Genomic DNA, 23,519 nt, shown 5'->3' on the forward strand with positions numbered 1-23,519 from the left:
TTAAAAACACTTCCCTCCTGGACCTTATTTAATCCTTTAACATATTTAAATGTTTCGATCCTGTCCCCCCTTTTCCTTCTGTCCTCCAGACTATACAGATTGAGTTCATTAAGTCTTTCCTGATACGTTTTATGCTTAAGACCTTCCACCATTCTTGTAGCCCGTCTTTGGACCCGTTCAATTTTGTCAATATCTTTTTGTAGGCATTCCAAATGTGGTCTCACCAGCACTCTCAACAAACACAAGACCTCCCGTCTTGATTATTGCCATGCGCTCTACATGGGGCTACCCGTGAAGAGTATTCAGAGACTGCAGATAGTCCAGAATGCAGCCATGTGAGCTGTCATGGGTGTACTTCATTATGCTCATATAACACCAACACTACACATGCTGCACTGCCTACCGATTAGTCTCCAGTCACAATTCAAGATGTTGGTTATCACCTATAAAGCCCTACATGGCTTAGGGCCTGACTATTTATGGGACTGTCTCCTGCCACATAACTCCCAAAGATCTATTAGATCTCACAGAATCGATCTTCTCTAGGTCCCATTTACTAAACAATGTAGGTTGGCAGGACCACGGGGAAGGGCCTTTTCTGTAGCTGCTCCGGCTCTATGGAACCAACCCCCCCCCCCTCCCCAATGTTCACATTGCTCTCACTCTACTGGCCTTTCAAAAAGCTATCAAGACCTGGCTTTGCCGACAGGTCTAGGGGCCATGAATTTTAACATCTGGCACACCCGATTCATGTATGATTGGTATGTATGTTGTTGTTAGATTGACTTTAGGGATTTTATTGGGGCTATTTTAGTATGGGTTTATAATGGGTTTTATAATTATTATTAATATTTGACTTTTTTATTATTGTATTATTGTATTGTTTTGTATTGTTGTAGACCACCCTGAGTCCTATGGGTTGGGTGGCATAGAAGTTGAGTTAATTAAATTAAATCCTAGAGCATAACAGCTGCACTTTTCTGTATTTTTGTCCCTCCACACTGACTTAACTATGTTTGTATTATTGCCAAGAAAATCAGATTGTTTTGTCCTTGTAGATGGGAAGAGATGACCACCAATAGAGGATAAAGGCGTGGGGGAATTGAGATATTCCTTTCCCCCCAGGCCTATGCAATTTATGCATGGTATGTTTGTGTGTACGTTTGGCTTTTAATAAGGGTTTTTAGTTATTTTAAATATTAGATTTGTCATATGCTGTTTTATTATTGTTGTTAGCCGCCCCGAGTCTACGGAGAGGGGCAGCATACAAATCCAATAAACAAACAAACAAACAAACAAACAAATAAATAAATTTATCTTTCCCTCCAAGAGCTGAAGTTGATTTTCATGACATTTATTCCTTGCTCAATTAATCTTAACAACCGATGCCCTGTTAGGTAGGTTTGACCAAAAGATAAAGACTGAGCTACAGTCGTCCAGTGAACATCCATAGCTGAAGACAGCCCAAGTCCCATCGCATGTACTGCATGGATATCTACAAGTCTTTGTTTTATAGCAACAATCCCCAACTGTTTTGGCACAAGAGACCAATCTTGTGGAAGACATTTTTCCATAGACCAGGGTGAGGTATGACTTCAGTTTTGCTTGCTCACACACTTTAAGTCTCACTTTGTACACACATTTCCGAGTTATCTTGCCAACAGTACAGAAGTGGTATCCCTCCTGCCATCTGCTGGTTTGGCTATGTTTGAACTTCTCTATTTAGTGTATAGCCCAGGGATTTCTGAGTGGTCTCCTATCATGAATTATGCAGTTCTAGCTTGCTTTGCCTTTTCAGCTACTTGCTACTATGTAATATTTTTTCCTTAATTTAAGAAAAAGCTAATCATGGAATGGGAGGGGATGGGGTGGGGTGGGGTGGGATAGAATGGAATGGAATAGAATGGAATAGAATGGAATAGAATGGAATAGAATGGAATAGAATGGAATAGAATAGAATAGAATTCTTTATTGGCCAAGTGTGATTGAATATACAAGGAATTTGTCTTTGGTGCATATGCTCCACATAAAAGAACATAAAAGAAAAGATACATTTGTCAAGAATCATGAGGCACAACACTTAAGGATTGTCATAGGGTACAAGGAAGCAATCAGGAAATAATCAATATTAATATAAATCATAAGGATACAAACAACAGGTTACAGTCATGCAGACATAAGTGGGAGGAGATGGGTGATAGGAATGATGAGCAGACTAATAGTAATGGGAATGCAGCCTTAGTCAATAGTTGGACAGTGGTGAGGGAATTATTTGTTTAGCAGAGTGATGGCATTTGGGGGAAAAACCTGTTTTTGTGTCTTGGTGTGCAGTGCTCTATAGTGTTGTTTTGAGGGTAGGAGTTGAAGCAGTTTGTGTCCAGGATGTGAGGTGTCTGCAAATATTTTCCCCACCCTCTTTTTGACTCGTGCAGTATACAGGTCCTCAATGGCAGGCAGATTGGCAGTAATTGATTATTCTCTGACGTCTGTGTCCATCTTGTTGGGTTGCAGAACTGAACCAGACAGTTATAGAGATACAGATGACAGACTCAATTATTCCTCTGTAGAACTGTATCAGCAGCTCCTTTGGTGGTTTGAGCTTCCTGAGTTGGTGCAGAAAGAACATTCTTTATTGTGCCTTTTTGATGACGTTTTTGATGTTAAGTGACCTTTTTAGGTCTTGAGATATAATAGAACCTAGATATTTGAGGATCTCAATTGTTGATACTGCGCTGTCTAATATTGTAAGAGGTGGTAGAATCGGAGGGTTTCTGCTAAAGTCTACCACCATTTCTACAGTTTTGAGTGTGCCCAATTCCATATTGTTCTGGTCACACCACAAAGCTAGTTGTTCAACCTCCTGTCTGTATGCGGTTTTATTGTTGTCTTGAATGAGACCAATCACTGTTGTAAACTTCAGTAGTTTAACAGATGGATCATTGGAGATGCAGTCATCGGTATACAGAGAGAAGTCGAGAGAGCACAAAGCCTTGGAGGCGCCCTGTGCTAATTGTACAGGTATCTGATTTTGCCTAGCTTCACCTGCTGCTTCCTGTCTATTAGGAAGCTTGTGATCTACTTACAAGTGTGTTCAGGTACTGCTAGCTGATTTAGTTTAGTTAGAAGAATGTCTGGTATGATGGTATTGAATGCTGAACTAAAGTCTACAAAGAAGACCCTTGTGTAGGCCTTTGGAGTTTCAAGATGGTGTAGGATCAGTTATGGGTAGACAAAATTTTTACTGCCACACTGTAGGTGTGGCTTATTTTGCGGGTGGGGCTTAATGGTCATATGACTGGGTAGGAGTGGCTTGGCAACCATGTGACCAGGTGGGAGTGACTTGAACAATCATCATCATTCAAGTGAACTGTTAAGTCCTTGACTTACAACCTTACCAGTGTCGCTTGCTGGGTTGACAATTTGCTTCGCATTTCCTGCGCTCTCCTTCATGGGTCGCCCCCCCCGCCTCAGGCTGGGTAGCTAGGCGAACGGGTGCTGCCAGAAACATTAATGTTGCCAGCGCCGCTTCCACCCACACCTTCTGCTTGCACCTCAGGCAGGAGGTGGCCACGTGAGGCTGGAGGGAAGCCGGGCAGGAGACAGGGAAGCTCATCCGAGGCCAGGAAGGAGGAAAGAGGAAAAAAGCAAGGAGCGAAGATGCAGCAGCAGCAGGGGAAAAAAGGAGAGCCGAACTGAGACCAATAGTCCAAGAAGTGACTGCCACCAATCAGCTGGAGCTGGACACGCATCTTCATTTCCGCCGGTGGAACTGTGTTCCACCCCATATTGCCTGCTGCCCACCCCTGTGTAGGATGTAGTGCAGAGCCATATTAACAACATACATTGCAACACAAGGCACAACACAAGAGCCCATTCTAAGAAGAGACATATGCCCCTTCCCAAATGTGGTGTGAGAGCAGTTACATTTGTAGGAACACTGTTTAGCCATTCCCATTGATCAGCACAGGTGTAGGTTACTAAGGCTGTGTAAGGACTTTACCAAAGAAGATAAAATGGAGCTTAACCAATCTGTTGGCTCTTCAACAGATGTTCTTCAAATGCCCATCCTTCTAAGTCTTAAAAAAGCATTTTCTACCCTTGTGCTATAATTTTCCTCTACTTGGAAAACAGGAAAAGTCTGTTTATAATGTATAATGTATAATGCCTCATCCTGAAATCGTGGAGCAAATTATGATTGTAGCAATTAAATCTTCATCTCATCTTATCTGTGATCACCAAAGTACCGCCCTGGGATAAAAATAGAACAAGCTGCGAACCTAAATACATTTACTAGAGAGAGAGAGAGGGAGAGAAAAAACCTCTTTAGCATATCAGTAGGACTTTAGGTTTCATTTGCTAGTAAAAGTATGCAAAACTGCGGTTGTCCTTCTACTTCCTAAAGAGGAAGCCCAGTCTTTAGTTTGGGCAAATCTCCAAGGAGAGTTATGGCAATTTGTTTCTAACAGGTCAACTGATTTCCAAATCAGTTTGTAAGTAAATGCTTTAGAACCTATGGCACATGTGCCCAGTAATGGGCAGCCGAAAGTTTTACTGCCACACTGTGGGTGTGGCTTATTTTGTGGGTGTGGATTGATGGTCATGTGACTGGATAGGAGTGGCTTGCCGGCCATATGACCAGGTGGGAGTGGCTTGAACGATCATCATCGTTCAAGTGAACTGTTAAGTCTTCGACGTACAACCTTACCAGTGTTGCTCTCTGGGGTGACAATTTGCTTTGTGTTTTCCACGCTTTCCTTCCTGCGTTGCCCCCCCACCTCAGGCTGGGTAGCTAGGTGAACGGGTGCTGATCAGCTGTTGAGAAAAGATGGAGGAGGAAATGGCCCCCCTGCAACTCCTGCCGGTGCTGGTCTCCCTGCCACTTTCTGAGGAGGAGGAGGAGGATGGGTGGGACGGATGGTCAGCTAAGGCTGGACACACAGCTTCATTTCCGCCAGTGGAACTGTGTTCCACCCCGTCCTGCCTGCTGCCAACCTGTACATGTGCCACAGGTATCCATATCTGGGGGCAGGTTAGGCGTTGCCCTACATCAGCTCCAGCTGATTTTTGGCCTTCTTTTTGGTTGTTTTTATTCCCACCAGGGTTCAAAAAAGCGTCCTGAACCCTGGAGATGGTGAAAAACTGCCTAACAGGACAACTGGAAGTTTAGAAACGAACTTCTGTTGGGCCATTTTGCATCATCTCCATGGTTCAGGAAAGTCTCCTGAAGCCTAAGGATGGCGAAAAACAGCCCAACTGGATGTTTGGAGGCTTTCCTGAACCCTGGGGGGGACGAAGAGCAGCACAATGGGCCTACCAGAAGTCTGGAGGCTTCAGTGAGGCCTGTGCACATGCTTCAAGGGGCAGTGGGTGGGGATTATATGCATGTGTAGGGTTGCAGCCTATGTGTTGTGTGCAGGAATGTGGGGAGGGTATTTCATTATGGGTGTGGGCATGTGTGCACCCAAACGAAAAAACGTTCGTCATCACTGCTTTAGAAGAATAGAAACAGCTTACTTGGTTAGTGTTTTTGATCATCTCCACCCCTTTTAATTCCCCCAGGAATACAAGGAAGATTTAAAAAACGAGGTAAGACCATTCGGATGGTCTGAACAAAGTACTTTAGCATTCTGGAAGCAGCCTTTGATGCTGTTTACTGACCTCCCTTGTAATTCGGTGTATCAACCCTTCAAGGTAGGCCAGGTCATAAGGCTGACACTGAAGGATTTCAGGAAAACTGCTATATCGTAGCAGGTCCAAAAAAATAAATAAATAGAATCTTGAAAGCTTTCCTAAGTTTCTCTCTGCCTCCTCTGGTAGTAACCAAGATAGAGTTATTCTGAGTTTCTCACACTTGCTTCATCCACTGGACTATGGGATCCCCTCTCCAAGACCCTTCTCAAGAGTTCTTTCATACACTGCTCAAAAAAAATAAAGGGAACACTTAAACAACATAATATATCTCCAAGTAAATCAAACTTCTGTGAAATCAAACTGTCCACTTAGGAAGCAACACTGATTGACAATCAATTTCACATGCTGTTGTGCACATTCAATGTTGTACAGAACGAAGTATTCAATGAGAATATTTCATTCATTCAGATCTAGGACATTTGAGTGTTCCCTTTATTTTTTGAGCAGTATACATTCTCAGTTATTGCCTTGCAAGTACCAAATGCTGTTCTAACCCCTTTCAACGCTTGCATTCTTCAATCTAAATGCCAGCATTAACTAAATTGAGTTGAGCCAGCTTCTATGGGGACAGCTAAAGTGCTAAAAGCATTGCCTTTTCCATTAATCTTTTTTTTTTACCTCTCAAAGTTCACTTTCGCAAAATTATTTCCAATCACCTTAAACCCTGGGTTGATTCCTGAGCCTCACTTTTCTGACCTTCATTACAAACGCAGCAGGAAAAAAGTGCAAACGAGGAAGGAATTGCCAAAGCAGGGTTTGCTAAGTCTGATATTTGCATTCAACATAAATTCAATTGTGTTCTGATTTTTCCATTTGAAAACAGCCCTCTTGTGATTATTGTCACTGGAGGGTGTATCACATTTTCCTGGTTGTTAGGCAGTTTGCAACAAGTCATTTTGAAAGAAGTCGTGCAAACCAGCTTATCAAAAATAAATTCATCTACCAGGAAGCTTATAAAGGAATAAACATGCACTCAGGGTAAAAAAAAAAATTAGAGGAAAAAATTTGGAGGAAAAGTGCAGTTTATTTGCCATGTAAAAATGGAGTACTGAACAAAGAATTTTATGTACACGCACAAACACACAAATCACATACACAAACACGCCTGCACACACATACATATACATATTTAATCAGAAACCCCTTCAATAGTCACACTCAAGCTGTTTAAGACATTAAATGTCAAAATTTGAGCTGCACATAGAGACTGGCTGACAATTTTTAGTTTAGCCTTCTGTCGGTATCTTCTTATTGATAAAATTGAGCGGGTCCAAAGATGGGCTAAAAATGATGGAAGGTCTTAAGCATAAAACGTATCAGGAAAGACTTCATGAACTCAATCTGTATAGTCTGGAGGACAGAAGGAAAAGGGGGGCATGATCAAAACATTTAAAAACCTTAAAAGGTTAAATAAGATTCAAGAGGGAAGTGTTTTTAATAGGAAAGTGAATACAAGAACAAGGGGGCACAATCTGAGGTTTGTTGGGGGAAAGATCAGAAGCAATGTGAGAAAATATTATTTTACTGAAAGAGTAGTACATGCTTGAAACAAACTTCCAGCAGACGTGGTTGGTAAATCCACAGTAACTGAATTTAAACATGCCTGGGATAAACATCCATCCATCCTAAGATAAAATACAGGAAATAGTATAAGGGCAGACTAGATGGATCATGAGCTCTTTTTCTGCTGTCAATCTTCTATGTTTTTAATATGCATAATTGGAGATTTATTGAACTGACCTGGAAATACTAGTTCTTTATTCAAAGAACTTTTCAGATATTTTTCTGAATTGTTAAGAAAGTCCAGTTCTTAAGGTGAAACGCAACTATGGAGGAGAGGAATAATGCTTTATATTTCTGTCCTTTGTCCCGAAAATGATTTTTCTGGTTCCTTTTTCGCTCTGCTTCGCCTTGCAATTTGAAAGCTGCTTTAAACCAAGCCAAGCCTGGTTGATCTAACTTGGAGATTTAGATCGGAATCTTTACTAGCCTTACTTAGGAATATTGTGGGAATAACAGGAACACTTCATAGAATTAGTAAAGCAGCCAATGACTTTTGCGTATTAAATAAATTAGTAAAGCAACCAATGACTTTTGCATATTAAAAAACAGCAAGGTGGAGGATTCAATTGCATCTTGCCTTCATCCCCCTCCCCAATGTATGGAGTACATTACAAATAGGAGTAACTCTGCTTGTAACATTGTTAGTCACTTTGGTGAGAGCAGCTTTTCAAAATCTGGTGTCTTCTAGGTTAGTTGGATATCAACTATTTAAATTCTCAGCCCATCCAGCAGCATTTTCCCCAGTATCCAAGGGAAATGTTGATTAGTGTACAGTAATGTTGCATATTGAGACTTTTTAACTGCATAAGATGCTTTTCCTCTTAAGGAACTCAGTGTAACTTAGAAATGTGCTTTGTTTCTTTCACTCACATCTGTTCACCCACTCTCACAGAAACAGCCTCTGAACTATTTTTGGCCCTCCCTTTTAAAACTTTTTTTGCCTCTGAAAAGTGCCTACAGCTGAAGGCATAATACCAAAGAAAAAAGGCATAATTTCCTTTATAAGAGATACTGGTTGTTATTCTTTACATTTTTTTCCTATAATTATACGCAGTATATTTTTTGAGCAAGACAGGTGCACATAATTCTGATTACACATATAGTTTATTTACATGCATTGCATTTTGTAGAGACGCAAGAGTAGTCCTTAACTAGAGTATAATGGTTAAATAGTTAGACTACAATTATGGAAACCACTGGTCCAAATACTCGCTAAGCCAGGAAGTTTACTGTGTATTCCTGAGCTAGGAAAGTTATTTCTCTTTCTCCTTCTCACAGACAGGCAGGCAGGCAGGCAGGCAGGCAGGGTCTCTCTCAAACCATAACCTACTCTACAGGGCTATTGTGAAGGTGACACTGGAAAAATAGGGGACCACACTGACCTATCTGGAAAAAAGAATTACAAACCAAATCAATACCAATTTGTTTTAGTAAAGGAAAAAGCTCCAGAGGGAGGGGAGGAAAATAAAACAAGCGTCAACAGAAAGAATTACGTATTTGGTTCAATTACACATCCCTTTATCAAGTGATGAGGATGAGGGTGACTCCTGGGGACTTGAAATGGCAGGAGATAAAACGGGAGTGCTTAAAAAGTGATTGAAGGTGTAAGGGGGCAAAAAGAAAGAATGTGCAGAGATAACTGGAGGAGGAGGAGAACTGTGGATGGGCTGAAGTTGGGGAAAGGTTGTGAGAGAGGAGATTGGGGTGGTAATAAAGTGACAGAGTGAGGATTTCCCCTTCTCTGGAAGTGAATATTTTGTCATAAAGACATTCATTTTTTAGGATCTACAAGGCTATTTGTCAAGATTGGCTGCATGTAGTCTCAGTCATTCAAGTTTAAAAAAAAAGAAGAAGAATGGATATGGGCTGCAAAAATCCAGAGGACTATTAGCCAAGACACAAAGAAAACAATGTCTCATGTGTTAAATTTGTTAAATGACCCTGGTTAAGTGCATTGTCTAAACATTGCCACAGTGGGCAAACAGAGAGACAAGCGTTTACTGTACCTTAAGAACAAGGGAAATTCCCTTACACCAGCTCAAGCTATTTGGCCTCTTTAGCCCAGTGCTTATTGCAGTTGCTCCACAAGGTCTCAAGTGGTTAAATTTTCCACTGCCTTCTGCCCGATCCTATTTTATTTATTGTATATGTTGGACATCTATAAGAATGTAAGATGAGCCATGCTGAATGGAGCCAAAGCCCATCGAGTCCAGCATTCTGTGTCACACAGTGGCCCACCATTTGTCCATGGGGATCTTGAGCAGAAAGAGAAGGCAAAACCCTCCTTTTCCCCTGACCCCCAACAAATGGTACCTAAGGGAATCCTGCCTGCTTCGACTGACATAGAGGCGGCACTTGGACATCTGTTTCAATAACCACCGATACACTTGGCATCCATGAGCCTGTCTAATCCTGCCTTGAAGCTATCCAGGCTGATAGCTGTCATGACCTCTTCTGGAAGTGAATTCCATAAACCAATGATCCTCTGGGTGAAGAAATATGTCCCTTTATTTGTCCTCACTTTTTTACCTAGGAGCTTTAGGGAGTGCCCCCTTGTCCTAGTATTGTGTGATAGAGAAAAGACTTTTTCTTATGGATAGAGAAAAGAATTTTTATCACACAAGATAGAGGCCAAATAGCTTGAGCTGGTGTAAGGGAATTTCCCTTGTTGTTAAGGTACAGTAAACGCTTGTCTCTCTATTTCCCCACACAAGAAAAGAATTTTTCTCTATCCACCTTTTCTATCCCATGCATGATTTTATACACTTCGATCAAGTAACCTCTTAAATGCCACCTTTCAAGGCTGAAGAGACCAAGGCTTTGCAACCTGGTTTCATAAGGGAGGTGCTCCATTTCCTTGATCACTCTTGTTGCCCTTTTTTGCACCTTTTCCAGTTCCATTATCTGCATGCTGGGAGATCTTTAGATAGATGGGCTTAAATCCTCAGAATTTTCATCAATGTCCATGTTGCCTGAATAACTCTGGAAGTTGAGGTCCATGCATCTTGGAGGACACCCAGGTTAGAGAACTTTGGTGAGACATTCTATATATTCCTAGTCTGATGAGAATCTACCTCTTTGGCTTTCATAATTTTTGATTAAGTGCATAAATGTGTGACAGCATTCTCTTCTTTCATTGGCAGGATCATCAAAACACAAAGCCTGCATCCACGGCAGGTGCAATTAAATGGTTAGGCATGTCATAATTTGTACTCCTGATGCATATTTAAATCAATGCTTAAAGTCATTTGGAGTGCTTCCCTGCTCTTGGATGCAATGCTATCAAATTAATGTTATCTTCTGCAGCTGTAAACTGTGCAGAAAAGTCACATAAAGTGGGAAAAGGAACATTTTCCTATCACCCCAATTCATAAGTGTTTTTCTTCAACCGATAAAGGTGGTGGCAATGGGGATTCAGGAAAGACCAGAGAGAGTTTTTCCTCATCATGTGCATAGCTGACTTTTGGAATTTGCTGGCATGGAATATTGGTAGTACAATAAGTCCTCCAGGAGTTGGGCATGATACAAATTCAAACAAACAAACAAACAAACAAACAAACAAACAAACAACATGATGGATGAATTCAGCAACAGCATGATGGATGCACTGTTGGAAGATAAGAAATATTAGGTTAGGGACAAATCACCCTGGAGAAAATATATATGGTTGTGCTAAAATAACACATAATCTGTCAATTAAAAAAGGGGATAGGACGGCTTTTGTTGGAAGCATCCATCAGTAGCTCCTAAGGATGAGTGCAACTTTTGCATACTGTGAAATAATTTATAGATTTATAGATGTCTTAATATGAAAGAACTACTGAGAAGGGAATTGGGAAGAGCCTTCTCTGTGGCAGCCCCGGCCCTTTGGAATCAACTCCCCCCAGAGATTAGAACGGCCCCCACCCTCCTTGTCTTTCGCAAATTACTCAAGACCCACCTTTATCGCCGCCAGGCATGGGGGAACTGAGACATCCTCCCCCAGGCTTTTATATTTTATGTTTGGTATGTATGTGTTGTATGGTTGTAAATTGTTGGGGTTTTAGATATGTTTTATTTTAATATTAGATTTCTCTCACTGTTGTATTGTTTTTGTATTACTGTTGTGAGCCGCCCCAAATCTTCGGAGAGGGGCGGCATACAAATTGAATAAACAATAACAATAACAATAACAATAACAATAATAATAATAATTGGAGACGCGATCCCATAGTCCAGAGGTTGAAGCAAGTGTGAGAAAGAAACTCAGAATAACCCTATCTTGATTACCACCAGAGGAGGCAGAGAGAAACTTAGGAAAGCTTTCAAGATTCTATTTTTTTTCTTTGTCCTGCTACGATATAGCAGTTTTCCTGAAATCCTTCAGTTTCAGCCTTATGACCTGGCCTACCTTGAAGGGTTGATACACTGAATTACAAGGGAGATCAGGAAACAGCATCAAAGGCTGCTTCCAGAATGCTAAAGTACTTTGATCTTATGGAAGAATTGCAGTGCAGTGTATCCTGATAAATGACTCAATTTGTTCTAGATTAGGTTTTTTTTTCTTAGCACAGGAAAACAACAACAACAATCCATGCAGTCTGAACACGAGAACCTTGGAAATAAATAATTTTGCCTTCAGTTATACTGGACTACATTTGAAAAATAATCTTGAAATCTAGACTTATGTATTACTCCTTACCTGTGTACAATAAACAGTATATCAAAGTCTTTGAAAATATACATATTGCAGTCATTCCATTTATATGCCTAACAAGTGGAAGATGGAACTAGAACTAAGAAAACAAATTAGATGGTTTTGTTAATAGGTGGGCATGATCCAATAATATTGAAAAATAATCCTGAAATCTAGAATTATGTATTTCTCCTTTCCTATGTATAATACAGTATATACTGCTAAAAAAACAAAGGGAACACTTAAACAACAGAATATAACTCCAGGTAAATCAAACTTTTGTGAAATCAAAAGTATTCAATGAGAATATTTCATTCATTCAGATCTCGGTTGTGTTATTTGAGTGTTCCCTTTATTTTTTTGAGCGGTGTATATCAAAATCTTTCAAAATATACATATTGCCATCATTCCATTTATATGCCAAACAAGTGGAAGGTGGGAACTAGAAAACAAATTAATAGGTGGGAATGGTCCAATAATGTTGTTTAGATGATACCAGTTAAATCTTGCCAGGTCTCTCTCTCTCCTTTCTCTGCAACTGCAATTAGCTTTGCTGCCTGTCAGAGAGTCAGTCTATCAACATGTCAAATGCCAATATTTTCATTTGCAAGTGGGCAATGATGATTTCAAAGATGCTACATTGAGACAGCTTCAAAAATTGCAGAACCAATTCCTGGTTAAAAATCCAGATTTTTGTTTATATGTATACAAGGCTGGGGAAGGTTTATTGGCTTCAGAGTATAATAAGCACGAAGCTGCATTTCACTGTAAGAGCATTGAAACTTTTAGGGTATTTTAATGCAGTTCAGGAATGTGAGGATTCAGTCTGCGCTGAAATTTGGGCAGGTACGGTGTCTTTGCATTCTTTCACAACAGAGCCTTGAAAACTACTCTGAACCTGTATTTGCCACACATCTCTCTAGAAACCAACAAAAATTTAAACAACTCCAAGGTTCACTGTGTCATAAAACTGATAATAATTGCTTATATTACACATTGCAGAAAAAGTTGCAAGCCAGGATCAGAGATTGAGATATAGAAAAACTCTTCCATAAAAATCAGATGTGAAAAGGGGACATAAATGAAGTTTTGCCTTACCTTGTAGACACCACTAAGGGTCTGATTCTTCATTTCATTCTATCTTTAAGTAGCTATGTGTTCTTTTTTGCCATTAAAAAAAAAAGCTGCATTCCTAGTTAAACCACTTCGTGGATATACAGCTTTAGTACCCATATTAAAGTTTCAAAGTTTTGAGAGGAGAGGAAGGTAACAATTGGTCCACATGCAGGATGAAAAATATTGGCTGTAGGAAAGTGATAGTATTGAGAAATGAAAAGAATCTATATTGAAGAGAGGTTTGTAATAGCCAATCAACAAAGGCATCTTCCCGGAGGCATTATAATCCCTTTTCAAGAGAAGCAAGCAAGCAAACATCACACGTTTTCCCTAATCAGCTCAAAACAGATTTTCAGTATCAAATGGTTTGTAAAATAAATAGTTTAGTAGGAGCCGAGAAAAAAAAGAGCAATAGAAAGTAAAAGGTGACTGAGGCGAGATAAATACTTAACACCTACAAGCACAAGAAACATCTTATTAGCAAATGCCTACAATACTTAATACATTTCAATGCACACAGAGAGATTTCCCCCCCCCTTTCTGAATTGATGAAATTTCTCTATAATGCTCCATTATCCCATCCCTTACTTTTCTTTCAAAAAGAAACATTGCTTTGACAAAAGACAAATTCTTTTTGAACCATCTTGGGCAGGACACATTCAGCTGGCTAGCTTTCTTTCAACTCTATTCTCAGACCAAAATATCTTCAAGAGGCTTAACCCCATGAAACGAGGATTTGGACGCAGGAGGAACTCATTTAAAACCTACCAAAGTGCACCCCCCTCCCAGAAACAAATACCCCCTTTCCAGTCCACCCCGTTGAAATCTGCCCGTTGCAAAGAGCTAGGTTAGGAAACAGACTCCTGCCGTCCTAGAAACTCATTCCCCCAAGCTGTTCAAAGGCACCCCAAGACAAAGAGAACACAGCAGCATGCTGGCAATTTGGCTGAGCAGCTTCCTACCTGCCGGTGCGCTCCGAATCTCAAGATTTCTTCCGACGTCCGAACCTTGCACTGTTTCTCTGTCAGCGTGGCCCTTATATATGTACAGGGAATGGCACAGAGAGAGAGAGACACACACACCTCCCCAGCCCATTAACATGTGTATCGGTGAGTCCAACCCTCTGAAGAAGCCACCTGACTTACACACTGCCTAACAGCTGGATACCCCTTGGCATCCGCCAATGAAACCTTCCCAGAAAAGGGTTTGTCACACTTCAAGCAACTGAAACAATGGCACATGTGCACACACACAAACACACTCATCCTTCTCATGCCAGCCTTACAGTCATCTCGGCAGCCCTAAAGCAGGGCTTTTGCTGCACGCTTTGTTTGAGAGATAACACTCTCACACCTCTGGTTGCAAGGATAATAACAGAGTGGCTCGCTCAAGCATCCTTGATGAGGCATCTGGGTAGGATTTGATTCTTCCAGGCCTCTTGGAAGCTGCCATGGACCAGGCACATGGTTTCTTAAGCTAGGCTGGGCAGGCAGTTATTCAGTGCCTTCTTTAAATCTTTACAGCCAAGGGTTGCATTCAGCAATCAATAAGGTGACCCTGGTTGTGACATGGTTAAAAAGAAATAGTAAGGATTATTTCCCCCACTGCATCCTCAAAAATCTTAAAAGGGTGAAAGAATAAGAACCCAGGATAAATGTTAAAAGGGTCATTTGCAGTTAAATTGACCTCTCCAGGTTCCTAAGAGGTCAGTAAGGGGGCGTACATAAGTGCACTAGTGTGCCTTTCATCCCCTGTCCAATTGTCTTTCCTTTAATCTCATATATCATATATATTTTCTTCCTTTCGTATATCTTCTCCTCTATTTTTACATATTATCTTTATATATATTACTTCATGTCTATTCTCTTCCATATGTATTGTGTATTGGACAAATGAATAAAAATAAACAAACAAACAAACAAATAAATAAATAAATTCTGGCAGCAAACAAACTTCTGAATTTCTGTGGCACTCCATGGATGTGAGATGGGAGGCTTGGGCAGCCACGTAAGTGCTCTCTCTTAATCCACTCCTGCATTGTCACAAGAGGAGCAAAACTCTCTCCTCTCACCAGCTGCATGTGGTTGTTTTTTTAAACTGGAAACCCCAGGAATGGAGAGCTGGCATCCTCTACAGCACAAAGGATGTGCTGTAGGTGCCCTTCATCCGCGGAAGACAACAGAATGGGAAAATCTCTTGAGTACGAAGAAAAATTCTACCTAACTCACATACTAATAAGTGATTTCGGGCATGTTTTATACCTTAGTTCTAACCAGAGAGAACAAAAAGAACATTTTCCTGGGGGTTTTTTCTGCTAATGATTTGGTCCATTAACCAACTTCCTTTCCTTTCCTTCCCTTCCCTTCCCTTTTCTTGATTCCTGATAACTGCCTGGACAAGTCCCTACAGTTTACTTGGCAAGATTTTAAAAAGTAGTTTGCCATTGCCTGCTTCCTAGGTCCGAGACATAGTGACTGGCCCAACCTCACTCAATAGGCAGGGCTAGAACTTTGGGTCCCCTGTTTTACCCTGGCGATTTAACCACTAATCCAAATTAGCTCATTCTTCTGTTGCTAACATACATTAAATAACCATACTTCCAATATATTTCCCATTCTGATCTTATCCTGCCTTTAATTTCCCCCCCTCCCTTATGCCAAATTATATAATATACCCCACCCAACCCAACCCCAGAAGAAGTGAGCAGGTTAAAAATCACAGTTTAATCATATTCTTCTGGTCATGGGATCTATTTTATTTATTTTTGTACCAGAAGGTCACATGTAACAGTAGCAGAGTGAAGCCACAGGCAGGAATGGAACTGAAATATCCAGACTGGTGGGTTGTCTGCTTTTAGAAAGAGGGACTTTAATTTAGTTTTTTTTTTTTAAAAAAAAGGAAATTAAAAATCAGCATATCAAGCCAAACAAGAAACAGTGTTCCCTCGATTTTCACGGGGGATGTGTTCCGAGACCGCCCACGAAAGTCGAATTTCCGCGAAGTAGAGATGCGGAAGTAAATACAGTGATCCCCCGATCATTGCGGGTTTTCGCGAAGTAGCGCTGCGGAAGTAAAAACACCATCTGCGCATGCGCAGATGGTGTTTTTACTTCCGCAGCACTAGAGAGGAGCCGGACTCAGCTGGGAAGCGGCGCTGGGGTTTCCCCACCGCCCATGCAAACTCCTCGCTGCCGCTCGCCCGCCCTTCGCCCGCCCACCCCGCTCGCTTGCGCCGCTTCCCAGCTGAGTCCTGAAGCAAATTCTCAGCTGGGAAGCAGCCCCAGCGAACGGCGTGGGCGGGAGAAGGGTGGGCGAGCCGCGGGCGCGCGGGCAGGCAGGCTGCGGACAAGCCGTTCGCTCGGGCCGCTTCCCAGCTGAGTACTCAGCTGGGAAGCGGCCCGAGCGAAGCGGCAGCAGCGAGGAGTTTGCGTGGGCGGTGGGGAAACTTCTCGCTGATGCCCGCCAAGAGGGGGAAGACCTAGGGAAGCCGCCCAGCAGCTGATCTGCCCGGCGCCATCTATGCATGCGTGCCCATAGAAAAAAAAAGGGCGCGCATGCGCAGATGGTGTTTTGACTTCCGGGTTGAAAAATCGCAAATTAGTCTGTTCGCAATGGTCGGGGACGCAATAACCGGGGGATCACTGTACACCATTTTTGGCTATGGACAGTATCACAAGCCTTCCCTTAACACTTTAAACCCCTAAATTACCATTTCCCATTCCCTTAACAACCATTTACTCACCATTATTACTGGTACTCACCATTGAATAAGACACTTAGTGATCCTGCTATTTATAAACATAATTATTTATTAACAATAATTAAATTTTTTGTTATTTATTTGCAAAAATTATTAGTTTGGCGATGACGTATGACGTCATCGGGCGGGAAAAACCATGGTATAGAAAAAAACCCGCGAAGTATTTTTTAATTAATATTTTTTGAAAAACCGTGGTATAGGCTATCCGCGAAGTTCGAACCCGCGAAAATTGAGGGAACACTGTATATTTATCTTAGGGGTCACATCTTTTAAAAAATCCGCCCCAAAACACTGCTGTTTTACTATTAAATTCTGTCAGTTCAATCTGAACTAGCTTTAGGGGTTACAAAAATAGTCAGGGACATTTTATGTTTCCCACTCTCACTGATGCGAAAGCAGAAGTGCACCATGAAATAAATGGCAGTGTTCCTAGTTTTCTTCCTTCCAGGAGTTCTCAAGTCAGTGCATTGAGTCTCCCAATGCACATCTACCTGAGGCGTAGAAGCATGAATCCCAACAAAAGGTCAGAACTATGGACAGGTAGCTGAGAGGAGCTAGATTTTGTTTACTCCAATTTGGTGCCTCCAGGAGTTTTGGGCTACTATTCCCATCGATGATCTCAGCTATCTAAAATAATTGGCATGAACCAGTTGGGGAAAGCTAGATGCTTTACCTTCTGTGAAATATTTATTTATTTTTACTTATTTTATTTATTATATTTATTTATTGTATTTAAGAAATACCCAACTTCCTTATGAGAAAAGCATACTGGTTGTACTCTGGAAATACTGGACATTTGAAGTAGACATGCAAATCTGTATAAAAGGGGCCAATAGAAACATAGAAACATAGAAGACTGACGGCAGAAAAAGACCTCATGATCCATCTAGTCTGCCCTTATACTATTTTCTGTATTTTATCTTAGGATGGATATATGTTTATCCCAGGCATGTTATATGTTTATCCCAGGCATTATTATTATTATTGATTTATTATTAAATCAATAAACCAATGATTTATTTATTATTGTTATTATTACTATTATTGTTATTATTACTATTAATATTATTATTACTATTATTACTATTATTACTATTATTACTATTATTACTATTATTACTATTATTAATATTATTAATATTATTAATATTATTAATATTATTAATATTATTAATATTATTAATATTATTAATATTAATATTATTAATATTATTATTAATATTAATATTATTAATATTATTAATAATATTAATAATATTATTAATATTAATAATATTATTATTTTTAATTAGATTTGTATGCCGCCCCTCTCCAAGGATTCGGAGCGGCTCACAACAAGGAAAACAGTACAATGGATACAAATCCAATATTTAAAAACAGTTTAAAAATCCTTATTAAAAAACCCCCAATCATACAAACCAAACAAACCATGCATAAACCTCAATAGCTAAGAGGTGTGCTAATTTCCCCATGTCTGGCGACATAGGTGGGTTTTCAAAAGTTTACGAAAGGCAAAGAGAGTGGGGGCAATCCTAATCTCTGGGGGGAGTTGATTCCAGAGGGCCGGGGCTGCCACAGAGAAGGCTCTTCCCCTGGGTCCCGCCAGACAGCATTGTTTAGTCGACGGGACCCGGAGAAGGCCAACTCTGTGGGACTTAATCGGTCGCTGGGATTTGTGCGGCAGAAGGCTAACTAACTAACTAACTAACTAAATAAATAAATAAATAAATAAACCCAACATATAACGTAGAATCACAGGGCTGGAATGGACCTTGGAGGTCTTCTAATTCAATCCCATGCTCAAGGCAAGAGACCTTATACCAGTGATAGCGAACCTATGGCACCTGTTACCCTAGCTCAACTCCAATGTGCATGTGTGTGCCAGCCAGCTGATTTTTGGCTTGCCAGAGGCTCTGGGAAGACATTTTCGGCCTCCAGAGAGTCTTCAGGGGGATGGGGGAGGGAATTTTTGCACTCCCCAGGTGCCAGAGAAGCCTCTGGAGTCTGAGGAGGGCAGAAAATGGACCTACCGGGCCCACCAGAGATTGGGAAACAAGCCGTTTCTGGCCTCCAGACAGCCTCCGTGAGTTGAGGAAGCTGTTTTTGCCCTCTCCAGGCATTGAATTGTAGGTATGGGCACTTGCACATACGAGATAGCATGCGCCCATGGTCTTTTGGCACTCGAGAAAAAAAAGGTTCACCATCACTGCCTTATACCATCCTGGTCAAACGATTGTGCATACAGTGTTAAGGAGTGTGCAGAGTGAACTCTGAGTGGTCAAAGTTACACGTAAACACAGGAAACGTGGAGGTCTTGCAAATATCTATCTGATAGCCCAGATATAGAAGTAATAATTCAATAATACAATACAAATGCATTAAGTTTATAAAATATTCTTTACTTTGGCAAATATCTTGGTTAAGAACAGTCTCAGTAATACACAGTTAAATCAGTCAGTGGTACATCTACTTAAGAACTTAATTCGTTCCATGACCAGGTTCTTAAGTAGAAAAGTTTGTAGGTAGAAGCAATTTTTCCCATAGGAATCAATGTAAAAGCAAATGATGCATGCAAACCCATAAGGAAAGAAATAAAAGCTCGGAATTTGGGTGGGAGGAGGAGGAGGAGGAAGAGGAGGACAGTCGCTGCTGAAGGAAGAAGGGGAGGGGAGGGGAATCAAAAAAATCCAAAACTTTAAGGCTTAAAAAAAAGAGAGAGACTTTGAGGTGGCGAGGACGAGTACGCGCCTCCCAAACGCCTGATGCGAGGCTGCCTCCCATACACTGGGCCAGCAAGACAAACCCAGGCAAGCGAGGGGGGGAACCTTCCGCTCCTTTGACCGAAAGGCAGCTGCTGCTGCTACCTGCTTCCTCTTCCTTCCCATGCTGAAGGGCTCCCCTCTCCTCTCACTCGCTTGCTTAATAGCTGCCGCCTTTCCTTCACTATGGTGACTCCTCGGTTTTGCTGAAGCCAAGTTGATCCGGCCAGGGTGAAGTGCCCCCTTTTGCCTTTCCGCGGCCAGACACTCTGGGAGGCAACTTCACGCTGGATGTTTGGGAGGCAGCGTGAGGGAGTCACCACAGCAAAGTGGTTTATTCCCTCTCCAAGCGCCCAAAGACAGGAAAATGCTCCGCTCGCTCTGGGCTGCCAATTTATTTATTTTATTTATTTTATTACTTGGATTTGTATGCCGCCCCTCTCCAAAGACTCGGGGCGGCCAATGCCTCCTTAAGTGCCACCGAAAGGCTTTTCTGGCAGCCCAGGAAAGCCTGAGATGGCCAGGATTAAAGGGGGAATGCTTAAGAAGAGGCAAAGAATCTGGAACATCCCGTTCTTATCTAGAAAAGTTCTTAAGTAGAGGCGTTCTTAGGTAGAGGTACCACTGTACAGTACTTCTCAATACATTTTTTTTCAAATATCAAAGGATATAATGGAATACCTCCGGGACCGCCTTCTGCCGCACGAATCCCAGCGACCGGTTAGGTCCCATAGAGTTGGCCTTCTCTGGGTCCCGTCGACTAAACAATGTCGTTTGGCGGGACCCAGGAGAAGAGCCTTCTCTGTGGCGGCCCCGACCCTCTGGAACCAGCTCCCCCCGGAGATTAGAACTGCCCCCACCCTTCTTGCCTTTCGTAAAGTTCTTAAGACCCATCTCTGCCGCCAGGCATGGGAGAACTGACACATCTCCCCCGGGCCTATACAGTTTATACATGGAATGTTTGTGTGTTTGTTTGCTTTTAATAATGGGGGTTTTAGTGTGTTTTAAATTATTAGATTTGTTCTTACATTGTTCTTGTTACTGTTGTGAGCAGCCCCGAGTCTATGGAGAGGGGCGGCATACAAATCTAATTAATAATAATAATAATAATAATAATAATAATAATAAGTAATAATAATTGGAAAAGGTGCAAAAAAGGACAACTCTAAAATTCTCAGTTATTTGGGCCATATTTATTGAGAGTTCTATAAATTGCATTCCCCAAACTGAAAGAGTCCCAACTGAGAAAGGCTTATCTAATTTTTTGGAGTTAACTTTCTTTAACAGCTAGCGGACTGTAATCTATATTTTCTTATCTTGCAGAGTCTCTTTTTAGAAATAAGGAAGAAATGTGTGAGTCCATTTCTCATTGTCACCAACCACAATGAGGTGTCCACAAAAGCCGGCTACAAATTAGCAGCCTGTTAAAAACTTTGCACTGGTTCCCCCCACCCCCAAAATAACAACAATCAATCTCAAAACTTTCACTTGTTTTTCAAAGGGCCCATGACTTCCATTGACAGCAAAAGTACTTTCCTTGCCTCAACAAGTGAAATTGCACAATAAAACCGCTGGTAGAAGAGAGATTTTTATCTCTATAATTTCTTGGAACAATACCCAGAGAAAGTGTAGGTGTATAAACTCTGCAAGCTTTCGAGATGTTATTTTGTTTTTGCTGCTGTATAAGTGGATAATATATAATCACGCCTTGACTTATTTTTTTGATCATTAAGTCTTTCCCAAGGAGATGGAGTTTATTAACTTCTGTTTTGGGAGGGAGAAAGAATAGAATTGTCGGGAGCTACAAATAGACTTGGAAGTTGACGAGAAAAGCCATAACTGTGAATTTCCTTCTCATTTTTGCACCCGCCAGGAAGAGACCAGCAGCTGTTAATCTGTCAGTGTTCTCCCCAGCCATCACTTTGCTGGTCATTTGGATGTTCACCACTCCTTGACACAGAAGATAGATGGAAATTTATCTGAAGGAAGCACTACTAGTGAATCATGGAGAGAGAACTGTGAGGAGTAGAGGTGGAGGTTTTAAGTGATTAAACATGAGCCATGAGGCTACAGTTTGAAACCTTGCAACTTATGTCAGATGTCGGGATGCAAAGACGCAATGACATCCTTGTGGTTGTGTCACGATCACCTTGGGTGCAAATTGTCGCATTTGCATTATTGTGACTAGCCGTGGAAGCTTATGCCTATTGCTCACTTAACCTGGGGAGAGAAAGTGTCTAACCTCATTACTGGATCTTAAAGCAACTCTGGAGATGTCCTTCTTCCAGCTGCTTTTAAATTATATTGTGCCCGAGGCATTTTTTTTAGCTGCTGTCTTTTTAATGCAATGCTTTCTGAAGTTGAAATAGGAATAATTGCATTTTAAACGTTGTGGGTGCTTTGAAAGGCTAATTAGAAATGTAATCTTTTTGCTCTCCTCTCCACTCCTGGCCTTCGGGCATTATCCATTTCCACTTACTGCCTGAGAACCTGTCTTAGCTGGAGGTGCCTGCTCATAAGCTCTATGAAATCTAAGTGAATGACTTGATCTAACACATTGCTGCTTCTGATTGGCAGAGATTCACCAAGATGAGGCAAAGAGATACATTTCTTTGGCAATAGTTTGTGGCCCTGGTTTATTTTACTTATTTAAACATCTATATAGCCATCCACCATCCAGCCAACTCTGGGAGGCTCCCCCATTAAAGATTAAAAGACATATAAACTAACTTTTAAAACTATAAAACACAACCATTTAAAACATAAAACCTTAAAAACAATGAAAACAATGAAAACCTAAGGCCAATCTATGCTAACGTGCCATTATCTAATCTTCCCCCAAAACCAGGAGGGAAAGACAGGCCTTTAAAGCTTTACAAAAGGCTAAAAGAGTGGAGGCTAGCCAAACCTCAGGCGACAAGATCAGTGATGGACTCCTACGGATATGGTAAGGTACGCAAATTAGAAGAGCTGTGCGTGCGTGTGTGTACATGCACTTTATATAGTAGATAATGTATATTTTTGTGTGCCTGTGTGTAATATGTATGTACACATATGGCATATATATGTAGAATTAAATAGTATATTTTGGATGTTCAGTAATAGGTGAGGAGAGGCCAGGCATCCTAATCCTAGCCCAAACCCTTGACGTGAGTGACATCAAGTTGGCCACCTTTAAGCCAGTCACATGACCTTTAAGACACCCCCCGTTGCATGACCGTCAAGCCACTCTCACCTGGTCACATGGCTGGCAACCCATACCCACAAAAGAAGTGGCACCCACAATGTGGTAGTGTTCTGCCGGCGTGTTTCAACTGCCCTTAATTACAGGGTAATTAGCCCAGGAAGACACACACCACATGATAAAAGGAAAACCCAAAAGTTTTTATAAACAGAAAAACAGAAACAGCTCCCTTTTTAAAATGTCAAAGGAATTTTCTGGTACACACAAGGCACAGGTTAAATGCAGTCCAATTGCTCACCCAATAACTGGGAAATTGAGTCCAATTCTAAAGTCCAGAGAGTCCACACACAGGTTAGGTTTAGGTTTATTGGATTTATATGCCGCCCCTCTCCGCAAACTCGGGGCGGCTCACAACAATAATAAAAAACAGTACAGTACATAATACAATCTTGAACAGCACAAAAACCACGATCTTGATGAAACAATGAATCAGATAAACTGCCACAAGGCTAAACCAGCACGCTGTTCTTTTTATCTGTAGCACTAATTACAGCAGCCCCACCCAACCACAGGTGGCCTCATTTTCTCTTAGAAACATAGAAACATAGAAGTCTGACGGCAGAAAAAGACCCCATGGTCCATCTAGTCTGCCCTTATACTATTTTCTGTATTTTATCTTAGGATGGATATATGTTTATCCCAGGCATGTTTAAATTCAGTTACTGTGGATTTATCTACCACGTCTGCTGGAAGTTTGTTCCAAGGATCTAC

At 41.2% G+C, this 23,519-nt stretch overlaps 1 protein-coding gene across 1 annotated transcript in view; it reads right to left on the reverse strand.

The window, feature by feature from the left end:
* PNOC (prepronociceptin) overlaps nt 1-14,069 on the reverse strand; it is a 67,525-nt gene extending 53,456 nt beyond the window's left edge. Inside the window, exon 1 of the mRNA XM_070741826.1 lies at nt 14,008-14,069. The gene's annotated coding sequence lies outside the window, so the exon portion shown is untranslated. The remainder of the gene's footprint in view (nt 1-14,007) is intronic.
* Nucleotides 14,070-23,519: the final 9,450 nt, after the last annotated feature.

Source organism: Erythrolamprus reginae, chromosome 1 (assembly GCF_031021105.1).
Source record: "Erythrolamprus reginae isolate rEryReg1 chromosome 1, rEryReg1.hap1, whole genome shotgun sequence".
Classification (NCBI taxonomy): Eukaryota; Metazoa; Chordata; class Lepidosauria; order Squamata; family Dipsadidae; genus Erythrolamprus; species Erythrolamprus reginae.